Here is a 14,782-nt window from a genome sequence, read left to right as displayed (position 1 = left end):
CCTAACCATTATTATCGTGAAATGTACAGGCGTTTACAAACTTTGAAGCAGAGTCCAAGGAGCGTGGAGGATTACTACAAGGAGTTGGAGACCACGATGATTCGGACCAATATTGAGGAGGATAATGAAGCTACAATGGCCAGATTTTTGTGCGGTTTGAATAGAGAAATCCAAGACCAAGTGGAGCTTCGCCATTGTTTAGATTTGGATGAGATGGTACAGACGGCCATGAAGGTAGAACAACAGCTCAAGAAAAGAGGAGCTGGTCGATTTCCTTCAGGTGGAGGATTGTCGACTTCTTGGCGTCCAAGCGTTGCAAAACGGGAGGACAACAAGCAAGGGTTCAAACCAAAACCTGACACCAAGTCGGAGACACCAAAGCAAGTGGTTAAAGGTACATCTGAAACTTCTAATACTCGATCTAGAGATATTAAATGTTTTTGGTGTCAAGGTATTGGCCATATCTCTAGCCAATGCCCAAATAAGAAATTTATGATTGTTAATGCTTGTGGTGATGTGGAGTCGGAGAGTGAGGAGGAAAATTATGATGAAATGCCTGCGTTGGTAGATCCTGATGATGAGAATGGGTTTGGGGCTGTTGTTGGTGAGTTGTTGGTGAGTAGGAGAGCATTACATGCACAACCTAGAGGAGAGGAAGAGAGCCAGAGGGAAAATATTTTCCATACTCGTTGTTTTGTAAAGGGAAAGGTATGCAGTCTTATCATTGATGGGGGTAGTTGCACCAATGTAGCGAGTTGCGAACTTGTGGAAAAATTGGGGTTGTCTTTTTTGAAGCATCCTCAACCATGTCGGTTGCAATGGTTCAATGACTGTGCGGAGGTGAGAGTTAATAGGCGAGTTGTGGTGCCATTTTCTATTGACAAATATGTTGAAAAGGTCTTGTGTGATGTGGTCCCTATGCAAGCGTGTCATATTTTATTGGGTAGACCATGGCAGTTTGATAGGAGAGTGGTTCATGATGGATTTAAAAATAAATATTCGTTTGTAATGAAAAAAGAGTCCATTGTATTGTTGCCTATGACTCCAAAGCAAGTGTTGGAGGACCAAATGAAAAAGAAAAAGAGAGATGAGGCCGAAAGAAAGAGTGATCAAAAAAGAGAAGTGGCCTTAGAAAAAAATATGATACAAGAAAAGATGAAAATAAAATTGAGCAAAAAGAGGCTGAAAAAAAAATATATATAGCCCAAAAGAGTGAGTTGAGAGATGTTATGAATTCTCAAATTTCACTTGTGTTGATGATTTATAAGGAGGTACTCCTTAACACAAGTGATATAGCCGGAGATCTTCCGAGCGTTGTTGTCTCTCTATTGCAGGAATTCGATGATTTATTTCCGGAGGAGCTACCTCAAGGATTACCACCGTTGAGAGGAATTGAGCACCAAATTGATTTGGTACCCGGGAGTGCATTGCCGAATCGTCCAGCTTATAGGAGCAATCCGGAGGAAACTAAGGAGTTGCAACGACAGGTAAGTGAGCTTTTAGACAAAGGTTTTGTACGCGAGTCGATGTCACCGTGTGCTGTGCCTGTATTGTTAGTACCTAAAAAGGATGGATCTTGGCGTATGTGTGTTGATTGTAGAGCTATAAATAACATTACCATTAAGTATAGACATCCTATTCCTAGGCTTGATGATATGTTAGATGAATTGCATGGTGCTTGTGTGTTTAGAAAGATTGATCTTAAAAGTGGCTATCATCAAATTAGGATGAGAGATGGAGATGAATGGAAAACTGCATTCAAAACAAAGTATGAGTTGTATGAATAGACAGTTATGCCTTTTGGTTTGACTAATGCACCTAGTACGTTCATGCGTTTAATGAATCATGTTTTGCGTGCATATCTTGGGAAGTTTGTGGTTGTCTATTTTGATGATATATTGGTATATAGTAAAAAGTTAGATGATCATGCGGAACATTTGAGAGTTGTTTTAATCACATTGCGTGCTGAACATTTATATGCTAACCTTTAAAAATGTGTGTTTTGTACAAAAGAACTCGTGTTTCTTGTGTTTGTTGTGAGTTCACAAGGTGTGACAGTTGATGAAGAAAGGGTAAGTGCTATTCGAGATTGGCCAACACCCACTTCTATTGGTCAAGTTCAAAGTTTCCATGGCCTTGCGAGTTTTTACAGGAGGTTCGTGAAGGATTTTAGCACATTGGCGGTGCCTATGACTGCTGTCATCAAGAAAAACGTTCCATTCTATTGGGGCGAGGAGCAAGAGAAGTCTTTCAATATTATTAAGCAAAAGTTAATTAATGCTCCTTTACTTGTTTTACCTGATTTTACTAATATGTTTGAAATTGAATGTGATGCATCAGGTGTAGGGATTGGAGGCGTTTTCATGCAAGGGGGAAAGCCAGTGGCGTATTTCAGCGAGAATTTAAGTTGAGCGTCTTTGAATTATCCTACCTACGATAAGGAGTTCTATGCGTTGGTAAGGGTACTCGAGACATGGCAGCATTACTTGAGGCCAAAAGAGTTCGTGATTCATACGGATCATGAGTCCTTGAAGCATCTCAAGGGACAACAAAAGTTGAATAAAAAACATGCCAAATGGGTAGCGTTCGTAGAAACATTTCCTTATGTATTCAAGTACAAGCAAGGTAAGGAGAATGTAGTGGCGGATGCATTGTCGCGAAGGTACGTGCTCTTAACTACTCTAGATTCTAAGTTTTTGGGATTTGAGTATGTGAAGGAGTTGTATGCCAATGATCATGATTTTGGTGAGATTTATGTGTCATGTTTGCATGGTCCGAGGGATAAATTTTTCATGCATGATGGATATTTGTTTAATGAAGATAAATTGTGTGTGCCTAAATCGTCCATTCGTGAGTTGCTTGTTAGGGAATCACATGGGGGTGGTTTGATGGGACATTTTGGTGTGGCTAAAACTTATGATACTTTGCATGAACATTTTTATTGGCCACATATGAAGCATGATGTTGAGAATATTTGTGACAGATATGTAACTTGTAGAAAAGCTAAGTCTAGGACACAACCACATGGATTGTATACTCTACTTCCCGTTCCTAGTGAACCGTGGGTAGATATTTCTATGGATTTTGTTTTAGGACTACCAAGGTCTAAGAAGGGGAGGGATTCTGTGTTTGTGGTGGTTGATAGATTTTCTAAGATGGCTCATTTCATTGCGTGTCATAAATCTGATGATGCATCTCATGTTGCGGACTTGTTCTTTAATGAAATTGTTAGATTGCATGGCATGCCTAGGAGTATTGTTTCTGATAGAGATACTCGTTTCTTGAGCTACTTTTGGAAAACATTATGGTGCAAGCTTGGTACTAAATTACTGTTTTTAACTACATGTCATCCTCAAACGGATGGTGAAACTGAGGTTGTTAATAAGACGTTAGGAACTTTGTTACGTGCTATAATTAAAAAGAATTTGAAAAATTGGGAGGAATGTTTGTCATTTGTTGAGTTTGCATATAATCGTAGTGTGCATTCTACTACAAATTTTTCACCATTTGAAATTGGGTATCGTTTTAATCATTTAACCCCGTTGGATTTGATGTCTTTGCCTATGAGTGAAAGGGTTAGTATGGATGGAAAGAAAAAGGCTGAGTTTGTGAGAAATTTGCATGAGAAGGTGAAAGCGAACATTGAGAAAAAGAACTTGCAATACACAAAGCAAGCAAATAAAGGTAAAAAGAAGGTTGTATTTGAACCGGGTGATTGGGTTTGGTTGCACTTGAGGAAGGAGCGTTTTCCGGAGAAGAGGCGTTCTAAATTGTTACCTAGAGGCGATGGACCTTTCCAAGTCTTGGAGCGGATCAATGACAATGCCTACAAATTAGATTTACCAGGTGAGTATAACGTCAGTGCTACTTTCAATGTTTCTGATTTGTCTCCGTTTGATGTAGGAGATGATCAAGATTTGAGGACAAATCTTTTTCAAGAAGGGGAGGATGATGCGATCATGGATAGTTCGCATATTGATCAAGTGGTTAAGGATCCGTTGGAGATGCCAAGAGGACCGATTACGAGAGGTCGAGCTAAGAAATTCAAAGATGCGCTTCAATCGTTGATAATGGACTTTGGAATGCTTGAAGATCATTTTGAGGGATGCTATAATCTTATTGATGTCCAAGGAAGTAAAGAAAGTGGAGGAAATATCAAAGAAAACACAAAAACAAGTGTCTTGGACAGTCACGCATGCGCGCCCGCGCCATTCCACGAGCGCCCGCGCGTGGATGCAATTTTAAAGTTTGGCGGACAGACCCTTATGCGCGCCCGCGCCTCCTTGACACGCGCCCGCGCCTGATCTTGTGTTTTCAAGTTTTTCTGGACAGAGTCCTGTGCGCGCCCGCGCGTCGATTCAGAAAGCTATGCGCGCCCGCGCCTGCTCACGCGCGTCCGCGCCTGCACTCGTTTTCACACAGTTTGGCGTGTTTGTGTGTGTGCGAGACTTTTTGATATTTTGGCATTATTTTCTATATTTTGAGTCTTTTAATTATACTAGGAAACTTTCTAGATGATATTTTTGATATCTTTAAGCTATATTTTGCGTTATCTTTTATTTTTGATTGTAAACTATAAATAATTTTTGTTTATTTCATTAATAATAATTCAGATTCAGTTTATACAAAAATTATTGAAAATTCTCTCAAGAATTTTATTCAAAGCTTTTCTTTGTTCTTCAAATCAAACTTTCTCAGTTAATTAATTGGAAACGTTTGTCGATTGTTTCTCACTGAAGATTGTCAGATACAAGTTTATCTGAAGGTTTTCTTTGGTTTCAATTGTTGTGGTTTCTGTTAGTAATCGTACCGTCGATTAAAGGTGGAAATCCAAAACCCTATCAATTTTACTTGTTTCAAAGATTGGGCAAAACTTTGAGTCTTTTGTTTATTGGTTAGAGGGTGCGATTCAAATTGTAATCGTGTTTGCTAATCTTAGACAACAAGATTCATATCAGCAGCATAGCAAAACTATATATATATATATATATTATGATTCATATTTTAATTTTTAGCGTAAAACCTAAAATTATGGCCTTTCCTTACACATAGGGGTCTGCCTAATATCTAGGGATGTATATGAACCAAGCCGCTCTTGAATATTTGAAGCTCGATTTAATAATAGTTCGTTTGATCTTGTTTAATGAGATTTGTTAAAATAAACGAATCAAGTTCAAACTTCTCAATATTTGTCTTGTTTTCTCGTAAACAAGCTAATGAGTATGCTCTTAGATGAAATTTGTTTTTTGATATTTGATTTATATATTTACACTTTACTCATGAAAAATATATATAAATCGATTAAATTATTTATTATAATATATATTTCAAATTTTAATAAGAAATTTATATTTTTATCTCTAAATATAGAATTTATTTTTTACTAAATTAAATTAATAATTAAATTTATATTTTATTAACCTCGTTTAGGCTCGATAAAAATTCGAATAAAAGAATCAATCTCAAACATTCAAGAATTCGTCTCCGACTCAATTGGATTACATTCCTACCAATATCACCATAAATGGAATCAAGTGTTTCTTAAAAATTAAATTAAAAATATAGTACAAAAGTTGTAGACGTGAGTAGGGGTGTTCATCGGTCGGTTCGATTTTTGGTTTTCGGTTTTTGTTTTCGGTTTTTTTTGGTTTTTGGTTTTAGAAATATATAATTTGATATCCGAACCGTTTTCCTTCGGTTCGGTTCGGTTATTTCGGTTCGATTACTTCGGTTTTGTTATAATTATTTTTATTAATATTATAAATATAATTTAAAATATAATATGCTATCTTTTAAATGATTTCCTTGTAAAACCTTTAAATTTAAAGTCTAAATGACTTAAATAAACAACAATCAATTAAAAATTATAAATTTGATTCTTTATTCACTAGATATAATCTCATAAAATATATAATATAAACAATTATATAAATAAATTTATTAATTTAATAAAATTTCGGTTTTTTCGATCGGTTCGATTTTGAGATATATAATCGGAAACCGAACCAAATAAATTTTGGTTTTAACATTTATATACGAATTTCAAATTTCGATTTTCGGTTCGTTTCAATGTTTGGTTTTTCCGGTTTGGATTTACGGTTTTTTCGGTTTTATCCGAAGTTTGAAACGTGAGTAGTTGACTTTCCGGGGAAATTTGGTTTAATTAACAAGCTAAAATTGATATGCTGTAATTATTATCAAGTTCACTGAACTAATAATTGAGCATCGTTATTATTAAATTAATTAAGTATTTGATAACATTGTGCTAACCGAGAAAGATAAAGAATTTATATATATATATATATATATATATATATATATAATCTATAGTCTATACTACATTCCCTAAAAAAATTTAATAATAATCTATACTACATTATTATGATTTTGTCCTTCGAACTGACAACAGATGGGCCTCTTGGTATAAAGTTTCATATGGTTATACGACATGTATCCCATGAAAACAAATTAATGTTTTAGATTAAAAAAAAGGAAAAAAAATTAATTTTTCCAAATGAAGATCCCGAAAACTAAATTACACATATATTTAATGTTTTAAATCAACACAAAAACATCTATGAAATGATTTAACAAGTTAATATTTTGAGACGAATCTCATATTCGACCACAAGTTAAAAAAAATAATGACGTTTTATTATAGATATGAGTCGGATAAACACACTCGATAAGATAAATTAAAATTCGTGCATAGACTTAGACCTGGCCACGGGCTGGTTTCGGTCCGGTTCCGGATTGGTATTTTACCAACCCTTAACCGGCCCGCCCTTGGCCGGTTCCGGTCCGGATTGGTGAACCGGCGATTCCGGTTAGGGTCCGGGTCCGGTTAACCGCCAGTTCCGGGTCCGGGTCAACCCTTTTTTAAAAAAAAAAAATTTTTAAAAAACTTTTACAATTAAACTTTTAAAAACTCTATCAAATATTTCATTATCTCAATAAAAAAATATATAAATTTATTAAATAAAAATATATAAATTTAAAATTTTAACATTTTATATTAAAAACTATATCTATCTCAATAAAAAAAATATTATATTTATTAAATAAAAAATATATTACATTTTTATATTAAAAATTATATATATTTCAATAAAAAATTTATTACATTTATTAAATAAAATATATATTATATTTCAACTTTCAACATCTTATATTAAAAACTATATCTATCTCAATAAAAAAATTATTACATTTCAATTTAAACATCTTATATACAAAATTTATTACATTTAATTATTTTCAATCACATTTAACGTCAAATTATTTATTGTCCTAGTGGCAAGAGTGATGCCTCAATTGTCAATACCAATTGGTCTTGGGTTCAAATCCAACATTTTATTTAAAATTTTAACAAAATAATAAATATATTATTTAAAAATAGGCCAACCCGCCGGTTCTGACCCAGGTCAGAACCTCCGGGTCGGCATGTTTCATAAAAAAACCGTGGCAATGGCCGGTCCGGGTCAAACCCTTTGACCCGGTTAACCGGCCCGTTCACAACGGGCGTTTTCGGGTCGGGTCTGGGTTTGACCTGGCCAACATAGACTTACCCTTCAACCAATTACTTGAATTAAAAATTAAAAAAAAAGAATTAATATATATATATTCTCAATGATTAGGTCAACTAGAGAAAAACAAAAACGTGCGTGCAGAGAATTCCAAAAGGTAACGTGAATAATTTATCAAACAAATATATATGATTAATTATATATTAATTTTCAAAGCTGTGCTACAAAATGTGTTTTTTATTTTCTGCAAATCTTCCACCTTAAGTAGTCCTTAACCAATTATATTATTAGACAGATAATGCAATTTGTGGTGAAAAATTCTTGCCTAGTGAAGCCAGCGGAGCCAACATGGAATGGCGTTATGGCCTTGACCGAATTCTATATATCCGAAGTTCATCGAGCTGGACCACCAAGCTGACACTGACCTGGATTACAAAAATAAACTAGATGATCAACAAAGGAATATAGTTCACCAAACTGAATGATATTTAAATCAACTCTAATATAGCTGGACATGGATAAAGTTTTCCATATATAAAAACACCTTCTGAATTTCCGCGAGCATTACCTTCAATGTGCTATTGTCAGAAAGGACAATGACGTTGACCAAGACAAGATTAATGGCTACCATATATATATATATATATATAACTTATGTAATTCTTTTTTACTAACCGTTAAAGTAAAAGCCCATAAATAGAAAATGATATCAGTCGATCATCTGCAATTGTCGCATAAATTTCAATGTTTATGTTGAAGTATGCTTCTATCAGATTGAATGAGAATAGAGAAGAGGTCAGATCAAATAATACAGATAAGATGAGTTCAGTAATCAGATGAGTTCATGGTCAGATCGAAGTTGATAGTCAGATGAGTTTTCGGATGAGTTCATGCAGATCGATTGCTCGAGTACTGGGACTCGAATAGAATTCAGATGAAGTGTCTGAGAAGCTGTAAGCTTGAAGGCAGATCAAAGCGGATCGAAGTACGAGAGTAGATCAGACTGATAAATGAAGGCTTATTGGGTTGGACCATGTAGACTTTATCATTGGGCCGTAAGTTGTTGTTGACTTAAATCCCAAGATGAAAGTCGGCGTAATTCTCTATATAAGCAAATGGAAGCTGGCCGCAATGAACATAACAGAAAATCAAACTCTTCAAACTCTAGAATATATTTGAGAGAGAAGAAAAGAGAGATTTCAAAGGAGACAACTGAGGCGCAGATTGTGACGGGAAGAATTCAAGGATAACAAGCTTGAATTATGTATGTATCTAGTGTTAGAGTTTTTTCGGGCCTGTCTCTGTAATAAGCTCTGGTGTTAGAGCTTGGTTTTCTTCTGTTGGTGATTAATAAAGTGGTTGGGTTGCTCTTCCGTGGATGTAGGAAAATTTCTTTCCGACCACGTAAATACTTGCGTCGTTTATTTGCTTTCGCGTGAGTTGGTGTTTGATCTGTGTGCGTTGGTTTTATCTGTTTCTGGGATTGTGTTAATGTTTTTTTTGCTATGATTGCGTGGTGAATTCTCGGAATACCAAACTCTTCTGGATTTATTCCTAACAAGTGGCGCCGTCTGTGGAAAAGTAAGAAAAAATGGTGGGATCAATGAAGTTTGATATTGAGAAGTTTACTGGAAAGAACGATTTCTCGCTCTGGAGAATTAAGATGTTGGCAATCCTGATACAGCAAGGATTGGTGAAAGCTCTTAAAAAAAAGAGTAGATGTCTGATGAAATAAAGAACAAGGATGAATTACTCGAGAAAGCACACAGTGCAATTATTCTCTATCTGGGTGATAGACCTCTTCAGGAGGTGGCCAGAGAAGAATCTGCAACGGTTGTGTGGCTTAAACTTGAGAATTTATATATGACGAAATCCCTGGCTAACCGTCTGTACATGAAACAGAGGTTGTATTCCTTTGTGAACAAGGATGATAAGAACCTGTAAGACCAGATCGAAAAATTCACCAAGATATTGGATAACTTGGAGAATATTGAAGTAAAGCTTGAAGATGAAAATCGGGCTTTGATACTTCTGAATGCACTTCCAAAAGCATATGAAAATTTCAAGGATGCTTTGCTCTATGGAAGAGAACAGACGATAACTTTGGAAGAAGTTATGTCTGCTATTCAATTCAAGGAACTTCAGAGAAAGTCAAACACAAACACTGAATCACATGGAGAAGGTCTTACGGAGAGGGGCAGAAGTGATAAGAGGACATCCAATGAGAAATACAAGCCAAAGTCCAAATCAAAGAGTCAAGAAAGATACCAGAATAGAAATTTGGGTAATATGAAGTGCTATGCATGTCAAAAGGTTGGGCATCTAAGAAGAGATTGTCCAGAAAGGAAAGGGAAGCAACAGGAAAAACCCAAGGAAGATGGTACTCTGGCCGTAGCTTCAGATGGATATGACTCAGTAGAAGTATTGGTGGTTTCTAAAGGTGATCAAAACCACGAATGAATATTGGATTCAGGATGATCCTTTCACATGTGTCCTATAAGATCTTGGTTTGAAAAGTTGGAGGAATCAGAACAGGGCATGGTATTGTTGAGGAATAATCAGTCATGCACATGGGCGGAGGAAGGTTAAGTGCCACCCCGTTTTTTTTTTTAAATGTATAATATATTTTTAGAAATAATTTTTTGTGTTATTTTTAAACCAATGCTATATTAGCCCGGATAATCAAATTAAAAAAATTAAATAGCCCACACGTAGCTTAATAAAAAAAATTAAGTAACCCATATATATATATCAAAATTGGGGTTTTTCATCCTTATAGTCTTGATTAAATTTGATTCAAATTTAAATTTTATCTTTATTAATATTCGTATTTTAAATAATATTTTTACTTTTATAACCTAGATTTCTTCTTGTTTTTTTTAATTTTTTTCTACTTTTTTATATTGATTTATTTTTAAAGTGAATACATTGCAATAAAATGATTTTTTTAGAATTGCAATTTTTTATTTCATAAAAAAGTTTAATGGTTCCGTTCAAGTTTCTATTTATATTAGACTATGCATCGCGCTAATCGTATGTTACTGATATGATGTCATATTGAAAAAAAAATTGGATTGTGATATCAGTCAAAAGTTTTTAAATCTTACATAAGATTTCATAAAAAAATCATGAAAATTTTATTAATAAAAAGCTTTTTAAGACTACGATGAACAAGTATCTTATTCATCATTTTAATTTTATGCATTATTTTTTGTTTCTCGCTAAAATTTTTAGCCGCGGTGGATTTCGAATCCTGGCTCCGCCATTGGTCAAGAAGGATAAAGGGCTCTGGAAACATCAGAATAAGGATGCATGATGGGATTGACCGAGTACTCACTAAGGTGAGGTATGTGCCCGAGTTGAAGAGAAACTTGATATCATTGGGAACACTTGATGCTCAGGGATATTCATTCAAATCAGGAGCAGGAAGTATCTCAGTGTCAAAAGGATCTCTGGTTGTTATGAAGGCTGTCAAATGGAACCTCCTATATGTACTACAAGGTGAAACGATTATTGGAAGTACATCAAGTATTCAGGAACAGCAGAACAGAATCAAGATATGGCATCTTAGGCTTGGACATGTAAGTAAGAAGGGATTACATGAGCTGTCTAAACAGGGTCTGTTAGGTGGAGATAAGATCGAATCACTGGAGTTGTGTGATAGCTGTGCTCTTGGGAAATCAAAAAAAAATATCATTTGGTCAAGGAAGTCACACAACTGAGCGACCATTGGCCTACATTCATTCAGATCTATGGGGTCCTTCTCGGATAGAAACTCATGGTAGAGGCAGATACTTCATGTCTTTGATAAATGATTACTCAAGGAGAGTATGGATATTCATCTTTAAGACAAAGGATGAAGCATATGACAAGTTCAGAGAATGGCTACTGGCAGTTGAGAACAAGAGTGATCGAAGAGTTAAAACACTTGAGAACAGATAATGGGCTGGAATACTTATCAGATAAGTTTGTGAAGTTATGTAAGGAGAAAGGCATTACCAGACACAGAACAGTGGCATGAACACTACAGCAGAATGGCCTAGCAGAGAGAATGAACAGAACTATTCTGGAGAGGGTCAGATGTATGCTGATCAATGCTTTTCTTCCTAAGTCCTTCTGGGGAGAAGCATTATCTACTGCGTGCTATTTGGTCAATAGGTGTCTAGTAAAATTGGTTTCAAGACACCAATGGAAAAGTGGAGTGGAACACCTGCAGACTATTCAAACTTGAGGGTATTCGGATGTCTAGCATATGCTAATCTGAAACAGGACAAGTTGGAATCAAGGGCAGTCAAATGTATATTCATTGGGTATCCGGATGGTGTGAAGGGTTATAAGGTTTGGAACCTGGAGTCATGAGGTCCAAAGTGCTTCAACACCAGGGATGTGAATTTTTATGAATTCAAACTGGGATATAAAATTAATGCAGATGGAAAGGATAGTCAGATCAGTGTGAATGATAAACTACCTTTTGAGGTGGATTCTTCTTTCCTAGATAAAGAGTCAAAAGAGATGCAAGATGAGAATGTGACAGCGAGTGATCCAAAAGAGGATTTGAGTACTTATAATCTTGAAAGGGAAAGAACCAGAAGGGAGATCAGAGCTCCTAAGAGGTTTCGTAAAGCTGATCCGGCTTGGTATGCACTTACAGTAGCTGAGGAGGTGGAGTACTCAGAGCCTAATAATTATGATAAAGCTATGGCGAGTAAACATAAAAACAAGTGGATTAAAGCTATGAATGAAGAGATGAACTCACTTGAGAAGAATCAAACCTGGACGTTAGTAGACCGAAGCATCAGAAGACATTGGGATGCAAGTGGATCTATAAATAGAAGAAAGGAACTCCTGGTACAGTTCAAATCAAGTATAAAGCCAGATTGGTTGCAAATGATTTTGGTCAGGTAGAAGGAATATATTTTAATTAAGTCTATTCTCCAGTGGTCAAACATTGTTCCATTCGGATTATATTAGCACTGGTGAACCAGCTTGATTTGGAGCTTCAGCAGATAGATGTGAAAACTGCGTTCCTACACGGTGACTTGGAAGAAACCATTTATATGGAACAACCTAAGGGCTTCATACATCAGAAAACACAGGATAAGGTCTGCTTACTGAGAAAATAATTGTATGGGCTGAAGCAGAGTCCGAGGTAATGGAATAGGAGGTTTGATGAGTTCATGATTGGTAATGGTTTTGTGAGAAGCCAATATGACAGATGTGTCTATCTGAAGAAGGATGAAGGGTAGGTTATCTTGTATCTACTGATTTATGTTGATGATATATTGATTGCAAGTAAAAGTAGGACAAAGATATCATTCTTGAAACAACATCTAAACTCAGCGTTTGAGATGAAAGATCTGGGAGAAGAGAAGAGAATATTGGGCATGGACATAGTGAGAAACAAGAAAAGGCAGGAAATTCATCTGAATCAAAAGAACTACTTGAAGAAGGTTGTTTTGAGGTATAACATGAATCAAGAAAAATCTGTCTTGACCCCTCTGGGACAACATTTGAAGCTATCTGCGAATCAGTCACCTGAAAGTGAGGAAGACGAGATGAAGATGGCTGGTATTCTATATGCTAGTGGAGTGGGAAGTCTAATATATGGAATGGTGTGTAGTAGGCCTGATCTGGCATACGCAATCAGTGTTGTGTCAATATTTATGGCTAATCCAGGTACATATCATTGGGAAGCTCTGAAATGGATTCTCTGATATCTCATAAACACAACTAGACTAGGGTTGAAGTTTGAGAAACAACAAGATGGAATTGATCCGGTGGTTGGACATGTGGATTCAGATTTTACTGGAAACTTAGACACGAGAAAGTCATTGACTCGATATGTGTTCACCTTTTATGGCACAACGATCACCTGAAAGTCTAATATACAGTTAGTGGTTTCCCTTCTACCACTGAGGCAAAACTCATATCTGTTACTGTGAGACCCCGATTCTAATCATCTAATCAAGAGTTAGTCCTATCGAGAACCATTCAAAGTCCAAAAGATAAGACATCAAATGAAATTAAAAAAAAATTATTTTTCTTGTGAACAGTACTGCGCTCGATCCTATAAAAATCCAGGATCGAGCGCACCATATTCCTGAACTCTCTGCTGAGATCAAAATAAGTGCCGCGCTCGATCCGGCAAAAAGCCAGGATCGAGCGCACCAATTGAACAAAGTCACTGCCTCCAGTTTTACAGGGGCTGCGCTCGATCCCAGCATTTCATAGGATCGAGCGCACCCTAGGCAACAAAAAAATTAACAGAAACAGGGCAATGCTTCAAACTCCAATCCATAAATCATTCAACATGCATAGCTCAACTTCATGCATTAATCCAAAATCAAATCATACTTCATAATTCTATCCTGCTCGATTCCGAATCTACTAACATGCAATCAATGAACTATCTTCGATAATCAATAATCATCAATCGAAATCGGTTTTAATATTCAATACTTCAAAATCAAATACAACCCATTCGAATTCTAACATGATTTCAAAACATAAACTAGATTGGCATGCATTTCCAATTCTATTTCAAAGTCTCACTTCTAATCTTCATTCTCGTTCTATCCCTGTCGTCTCTGACTCGATCCTACCCCACCTGTTGCCAAGTACACGTACAAACAAAGACAACAGCCGGATAATCCGATGAGAATAATATTCCCAGTAAAAGAGACTATCATGCATAACAAATAAACACATCATTTCATGACATGTATCAACTTCCAAATATCTATCACATCAAGATCAAATCAAGTAATTCATCCAAGTACTGAATTGAAATGATATGCATGTCTTTAAAACTTCTGGATTATCAGACTTAGATAATCAAATGGAATTCTTCTTTCTTTCTTTCTTTCTTCGGTTTGGGATCCCGAGGTTAAAATATCCAACAATCACACCGACTACCCTCTCGAGGTGGACGAGGCATATTTTAATCCTCTAGACTCCGGAGCATTATAGAGAGTGTTTCTCAACAATTGGTAAAAATCTGCTAACCAATGTCACTCAACTATAATCACCAGATCGTCTAATTCAAAACGAATAATCATTCAGCTCAATATGAATGCATATGTCATCTCATGCATTCAATCATAAATTCAATAACCAATTCAAATAAGCATTCAATCATGATTTCAACTAAGCATTCAATCATGATTTCAAATAAGCATTCAATCATGCAAGTATGTGATTTCTTTGGAACACTCGAATCTAGTCTAATTCGAGTTAATCATTCCATTCAAGTCTAA

The 14,782-nt window shown here is 35.8% G+C and overlaps 1 pseudogene; it reads left to right on the top strand.

Annotated features, from left to right (window-relative positions):
- The first annotated feature begins 213 nt into the window (after positions 1-213).
- LOC140888983 (uncharacterized) lies at positions 214-13,402 on the top strand (annotated as a pseudogene).
- The last annotated feature ends 1,380 nt before the right edge of the window (positions 13,403-14,782 follow it).

The sequence above is a fragment of the Henckelia pumila genome, chromosome 3, assembly GCF_033568475.1.
Source record: "Henckelia pumila isolate YLH828 chromosome 3, ASM3356847v2, whole genome shotgun sequence".
NCBI classification, from domain to species: domain Eukaryota; kingdom Viridiplantae; phylum Streptophyta; class Magnoliopsida; order Lamiales; family Gesneriaceae; genus Henckelia; species Henckelia pumila.
The sequence above is the reverse complement of the archived record's forward strand: the minus strand, read 5'-3'. Positions and strand labels throughout refer to the sequence as shown.